Source organism: Triticum aestivum, chromosome 3D (genome assembly GCF_018294505.1).
Source record: "Triticum aestivum cultivar Chinese Spring chromosome 3D, IWGSC CS RefSeq v2.1, whole genome shotgun sequence".
Classification (NCBI taxonomy): Eukaryota; Viridiplantae; Streptophyta; class Magnoliopsida; order Poales; family Poaceae; genus Triticum; species Triticum aestivum.
The window spans coordinates 503,148,946-503,156,629 of NC_057802.1; positions in this window are offsets into that span (position 1 = coordinate 503,148,946).

Below are 7,684 nucleotides of genomic sequence, written 5' to 3' on the forward strand. Positions count from 1 at the left end.
CAATTTCGAAAAAATCCCCACATGCATTTAGCTATTTAAATGCAAACACAATTTTAAACATTTTAAATGTTGTTATCATGACGCGAATGACAAATGCAAGTTTCAAGCAATTTTATGAAAATGTTGACATGAGCATGATACGAGGCATTTGTCGCCATGGCAGAAGGGAAAGGGAGCCACAGCGGCGAAACGGAAATGGATCCACGGCAACATCCCGATGATCCAACAACTCATCGAGATATCGGTGCGAACGAAAGTGTGAATGTGCAGAACATGCAAAAGATGGTGGGGTGATCCCGGTTACCGGGTTCCCACGGGTCGACGCATGGCAAACGAGGAGGACCGTGCAAGCGGAAAATTCGAACACGGTGCAAACGCGGGCATCTCATACAACATGCATTCGTTCACGGGCGGCGTCTCGGGGTTATTCCTTCGAAGCATGCATTTTCGGAACGGATCAAATTCGACGGGATGTAGGGGAAGTAGGCGTTCTTGGGGCGGTCATAGTGGAAGTAGTGGTTCACGTTTCGAAGAGGAACTTGACGAATTCAAATCCCTTCGGGGTTGTCGTGGTACTTGCGGTCTCGGCGACGGTAGTCGTTCACGTTCGGAGAGGAACTTGATGTACCCATGTGCTTCACGGGTCGTCGTTGAACTTGACGAAATCCATCCGCAGGTAGCTGTCCGTGGTCGTACTCATGTTGACGTGCAACGCGATGGTCTTGATGGATGGTAGTCGAACTTGGCGGTCCATATGGTCATCGAAACGAAGCAACATGAGGGCCTCGAGTGGGCAGCAGGAAGGTGGCGATGGTGGTGGTCAGCGGCAGGCAGCAGGCACGGGGCTCGGCAAGGTGAAGCAGCAGGATGGGGGAAAATTCGTGGCTTCTGGAGGTGAATGACGGAGGGGTGCGGAGGAGGCAAGAAGGCGCGGCGACGGCCTAGACTCGGGCAGGAGGCCTAGCGCTGCGAGCGCGCGATGATGGTGGCGACGCCGTTGTCGTCAACGTCCTTGGCCCGAAGTAGGGGAGGCGGAGCTGAGGAGGGGGCGGAGCCGAGGAACGAAGTGGACGGCGACTAAGGCAGGGGGCTCCGGTCCGCTGATGTAGTTGACGCTGATAGCGCAGGCGAGGTAGGAAGATGGTGCGGTGCTCGTCGGTGATGAGGAGGAAGCAGGGGCGTCGGACTGCAGCAACGGCGCTGGGGAAGGCGACGGCGCCGACCAACGCACGGACATGGAGGAGAGGGAGGACGCGGCGGTGGCAGGAGGAAGAACAGGCGAGGGGGAGCTCTCCCGGTGGAGGCGACGAGGGGATCGGGCGCAGGGAGCTCCTCTCCGTGGCAGCGACGTGTGGCGGCGGCACGGGAGCGAGGGGGAGAGATGGGGATTGGGAGAGAGCGTGGTGAGGGGCTAGGGTTATAGGCGCGACTGGGCCTTGGGCCAAATGGACTGCGGGGAAGCAGGCCGGCCTGGCTGCTGGGCTCTCTTCTCTCTCTCACTCTAAAGAAAAAGAAAACAAAACCGAGATAAGAAAGAAAAGAAAGGGAAGTTAGGGGAAGAAGTTGGACACGCGGATAATTTTCCCGGACTCACAAAAATGTGCTTGTTCCGAGAAAATAGAAAAGGCCATGACTGAAAGATTTAAATTCAAACTCATTTGATTTAAATTCAAATGATTGGAATAGGAAGTGAGGGTTGGGAATATATCTGGCCATGGGCCGGGCCGGGCTTGGGCTGGGCCTGAAAAAGCCCACGGCAAAAAACTGAGGCCCAGGCCGTCCCAGACCCTACCATCAGGCCTACTTTTCAAGCCCAAGCCCGGCCCATCTGGTAAAAAGCCGTGAAAAGCCCTTAGGGCTTAGGGCCATGGGCCGGGCCTCTTCCTTAAAATGCCAATATGCAAAGCCCAAGCCCATCCAGGCCCTATTGGTGGGATCAAAACTCAGGCCCAAGCCCGGCCCATGGGCAAGCCCATCGGGCCTACGCCCTGGATTTTAGGGCCAGGCCTGGGTGGGCCGACAGGGCCGGGCCTGAGATGGCCAGGACTAGTTGGGAAGGTCCAAAAATGTTCGGATTTTTCGTGGAGCTCCGGAAATGATGAAAGAATATATGGCAAGGTTGGAGACGAGGAATTAAGATAACAAAGGCATTGGGATAATTTGCAAGTGTGTTATGGTGATTTCCACATTAAAGAAATATTTAATATAGCTCCCTAATATTGGGAGGATATGTTATAAAGAGAAGTCGCCCTTCCCTCGATTTAAATAGATCAACCATCTATGCAATTTCTTAGTTGAGTTGAGATGCAAAGATTAATGACATGATGGCATGATGACATGATGCAATGCAAAAATAAAAGAGCAAGCACAAAAGAAACACACGGTGATAACGAAAATATGGAAGTCTTCTAAAGCGTCGGTCTCGGGGCGTCACAATTATCCTCGATGGCAACAATACAATACGTGCCTTGCTGCCCCTACTGTCACTGGGAAAGGACACCGCAAGATTGAACCCAAAGCTAAGCACTTCTCGCATTGCAAGAAAGATCAATCTAGTAGGCCAAACCAAACTGATAATTCGAAAAGTCTTGCAAAGATAACCAATCATACATAGAAGAATTCAGAGAAGATTCAAGTATCATAAACCCACAATTCATCGGTCTCAACAAACACACCGCAAAAGAAGATTACATCGAATAGATGTCCACAAGAGAGGGGGAGAACATTGTATTGAGATCCAAAAAGAGAGGAGAAGCCATCTAGCTAATAACTATGGACCCGAAGGTCTGAGGTAAACTACTCACACATCATTGCAGAGGCTATGGTGTTGATGTAGAAGCCCTCCGTGATCGATGCCCCCTCCGGCGGCTCCGGAAAAGGCCCCAAGATGGGATCTCACGGGTACAGAAGGTTGCGGTGGTGGAATTAGGTTTTTGGCTCTGTATCTGGTAGTTTGGGGGTACGTAGGTATATATAGGAGGAAGAAGTACGTCGGTGGAGCAATGTGGGGCCCACGAGGGTGGAGGGTGCGCCCAGGGGGGGTAGGCGCGCCCCCCTACCTCGTGCCCTCTTGGTTGATGTCTTGATGTAGGGTCCAAGTCCTCTGGATCACGTTCGTTCCGAAAATCACGTTCCCGAAGGTTTCATTCCGTTTGGACTCCGTTTGATATTCTTTTTCTGTGAAACTCTGAAACAGGCAAAAAACAGCAATTCTGGGTTGGGCCTCCGGTTAATAGGTTAGTCCCAAAAATAATATAAAAGTGTATAATAAAGCCCATTAATGTCCAAAATAGAATATAATATAGCATGGAACAATCAAAAATTATAGATACGTTGGAGACGTATCAAGCATCCCCAAGCTTAATTCCTGCTCGTCCTCGAGTAGGTAAATGATAAAAACAGAATTTTTGATTGTGGAATGCTACTTGGCATAATTTCAATGTAATTCTCCTAATTGTGGTATGAATATTCAGATCCGAAAGATTCCAGATAAAGGTTTAATATTGACATAAAATTAATAATACTTCAAGCATACTAACTAAGCAATTGTGTCCTCTCAAAATAACATGGCCAAAGAAAGTTCATCCGTACAAAATCATATAGTTTAGTCATGCTCCATTTTCGTCACACAAGAATGCTCTCATCATGCACAACCCCAAGCAATTGTTTCATACTTTAGTAATCTCAAACTTTTTCAACCTTCACGCAATACATGAGCGTGAGCCATGGATATAGCACTATGGGTGGAATAGAATATAATGATGGGGGTTATGTGGAGAAGACAAAAAAGGAGAAAGTCTCACATCAACGCGGTTAATCAATGAGCTATGGAGATGCCCATCGATTGATGTTAATGCAGGGAGTAGGGATTGCCATGCAACAGATGCACTAGAGCTATAAATGCATGAAAGCTCAACAAAAGAAACTAAGTGGGTGTGCATCCAACTTGCTTGCTCATGAAGACCTAGGGCATTTGAGGAAGCCCATTGTTGGAATATACAAGCCAAGTTCTATAATGAAAAATTCCCACTAGTATATGAAAGTGACAAAACAAGAGACTCTCTATTAGGAAGATCATGGTGCTACTTTGAAGCACAAGTGTGGAAAAAAGGATAGTAGCATTGTCCCTTTTTATTCTCTTTTTTTGGGCCTTCTTTTTTTATTTGGCCTTTCTCTTTTTTTATTGGGACAATGCTCTATGAATGATGATCATCACACCTCTATTTATTTACAACTCAATGATTACAACTCAATACTAGAACAAAGTATGACTCTATGTGAATGCCTCTGGCGGTATACCGGGATAACAATGAATCGAGAGTGACATGTATGAAAAATTATGAACGGTGGCTTTGCCACAAATACGATGTGAACTACATGATCATGCAAAGCAATATGACAATGATGACACTACAAAAAAAATACACTTCCGTGATGATACGTGTTTGTCACAGTAGGTCGCGTTTTTTGTCATGCATGTACATCCATGACAAATTTATGACAGAATCAAGATAGTCATACATGTGCTGTCGTAGAAGTGTTCCATGACATTACCAAAATTATCATCACGGAAGTGTCCACTTCCATGACGATAAATCGCGCGTCACGGAAGTGCTTTCGTCAAGGGTGACCGACACATGGCATCCACCATAACGGAACACCGTTAAGCTATCGAGTCGGGTTTTGGATCCGATAACCCGTTAACAGCCCCGACCAATGGGGATTTTCCACGTGTAAAATCATCATTGGCTGGAGGAAACACGTGTCGGCTCATCGTTGGGACAGATGTCATCCACTCATTGGACAGAAGGCGCCTATGATACGTCGACACGTGGCACGGCCCAACAGAGGCCCATTCCTATGAAAAGGCCGGCCCGTATGACTTGGTCAAAAGGTGGCGGGCCGGCCCATGGAAAGCCTGTTAACGGCCTGTTCGCATATAGCCCATTTACAGCCCGCTAACCCAAGGCCCGTTACGCCCTATCCGAATTAGGCCCAGTAGCATCATCTGGGCCATCCAATATGATTCCAGCCCGTTTTCACTTCTAGCCCATGTATGGCCCATGACGTCTTTCGGCCCATATGAGGCCCTATGTAACTCTTGGCCTATTAACGGCCCGTGGTGAAACTGGCCCGTAATGAACAGTGTATCACTTTATACCCATTAACGGCCCGTTATTCCGTTGGGCCGTTTCCAGCCCATGTTATCTTTCGGCCTTCCCAGAGCCCATTTATTCTTGGGCTCATTTCCAGCATTCGTTTACTTACGGCCCGTTACTGTCATTTTCTGCTTGTGGGCCAAAGTCAGCCCGTGGTTACAGTCGGCCCGTTTGTGGTCCGTTAATATGTTGGGCCGTTTTCATAGCGTCATCAAATACGGCCTATTAACGATGGCCCGTTATGGTCGGCCCATGAACGGACGATTCCAACTCTAGCCCGTTTACGGCCATAATGCGGCCTGTTATTGGCCCATGTTTGGCCAATCGATCATACGACCCGTATAAGGCCCATTGATGATACGGCCCGTAGAAGGCCCATTGTTTCTACGGCCCGTAGAAGGCCCATTGTTTCTACGGCCCGTAGAAGGCCTACTGTTTCTATGGCCCGTAGAAGGCCCACTGTTTCTATGGCCCGTAGGAGGCCCAGTGTCACTACAGTAAGTATTAGCCCATGGTTATTGTGGCCTAGTTTAAAAAAATAGGTTATTGCAGCCACTAGCAAACGGCGGAAAAAGAACTGCACTGACTACAAGCAAACAAATAAACAAGACAACAAGGAAATAAATAAGCAAGCAACTTATGCTAGGCTATCACGGCTATTACACATATTACATCCACTAGGCATCAAAGTTCGCCACCAGTGATCATAAAGCGCAACGAAGAAGCAGATTACAAAAACTGGGCACCATTGCAGCGTAACAAAATAATACTGAACCGAGACCACTTCCAAGACAGTTCAAGAAAGGTTAGCCTTGCGGGGGAACTGCTGCGCAAGCTGCTGAGCAAGGCTGTGAGACCGGCCTAGCATGTTGGTCATAGCTTCCAGGTGTAGCTGTTTAGCGATGACGTTCTCATTGGCGTTCTCCGCAATCTTTCTTAGAGATAGGACTTCAAGTCGAAGTTGAGTTGCAGAATGCCTTTCTGCTAGAACTTGGGACTGAAGAAGTCGAACTGATCCAGGCAACAAATTCTGTGAGCTTGTCTGACTGTTAGTCTCAAGTAACTTGAACAATGCATCAAGACAAGACTTTGGGGTTGTCTTGCTATCTTCAAGATGTTTTGCCTTCTTTGGTGCAATATATGTTGGGTTTGTCTCACAGCCTTCAGCCGACTTGTGCATGCCATCAGGCATATCACCCTGAAACAAAGCAGAGAGATGACAGGTTTTGCACGTGTATAAAAAAAGATGATAATTGTTCTGTCAACTCTATCCAATTTCAAATTAGAAAATAAAGAGTAAGTTCAAAAATATCAATAGCATAATTTGGCATTGTTCATAATGCGGGGAGCTTCACCACACTACTGGATTACCATGTCAACATAGCAAGCATAGATGAAGGTCAAAGAAAATCATTGTATCTATTTTGGATAATGTGCATGGCATGTTGTTCATATCATCAGCCACATCAGTAAGATAAAACAGGAGATGACAAGGTGCAAACGTGGGCTGCTTCACCACACACTGGATTATAGATCCACGAAAACAAGCATACATATAGGGAGTATTAAGTAATGTGCATGGTATGAATAAGGAATTTGGTTTTACAAGTAAAACTTAGAACTTACGGTTCTTACGAACATGCATTTTGGTAGAAACAACAAACTAAATAGCAGTAAATGATAGGGAGTATGAGCAAATTAAACAGTAGTTGAGGATAAAGGCTTTAGAAGGACTGACTTACATTAACAGTTAACACCGGCTTTATAATGCCCTTCTCCATGTCAAGGGAAGGATAACTCAAGAATTTCAGCACAGAATCTTCTTCATAAGAATTGCTTGTACTCTACATTTTGTAGAGAGTAATTATAGATATGATAATACTGGAAGGGATAGAGGATAATGAAGATAAGATGCAGATTGATGCTACATAATCAACTACCAATCCCTGGAAGTACAAGCGTTACAGGACAAAATGTACTGACAAGAGCAATGGGCTACACTTCTGCACTGGTATTGTCTGTGTATTCTACTTGTGGTAAGATTAAATATAGATCTGATCTTTTTTAGTAAATGGTGGGCGAGGGAGATAAGATGCAGAATGCTACAAAATGAACCAATCCCTCTTCCCATAATACAAGAGTGTTTTGAACACTGGTGTACTATACAAAACGTTCTTATATTATGGGACGGAGGGAGTAGCTGTTAATGTAAGTGCAGTGATAGACCACGTTCAGTCCTTACAAGAGGACTACAGAGCTAAACCTCTTCAAAAGCATTGGGCTGATTCTAAATTTATGTAAGAGTCCATACGGATCTTATAATGTCCACCAAATGGACGATTACATGGCTAACATGTGCAGTGATGCTACATAATCAAACAGCTTTGAAAGTAAGTATGGTCATACAGGGCAAGAGGTACTCACAAGAGCAATGCAGTGTGCAGTATAGTTGTGAGATTCTGTGGTCCCTTGAGAACGAATGTTCTTCTGCTAACAGTTTTCGTACAAGTGAGACATTAAGGCAA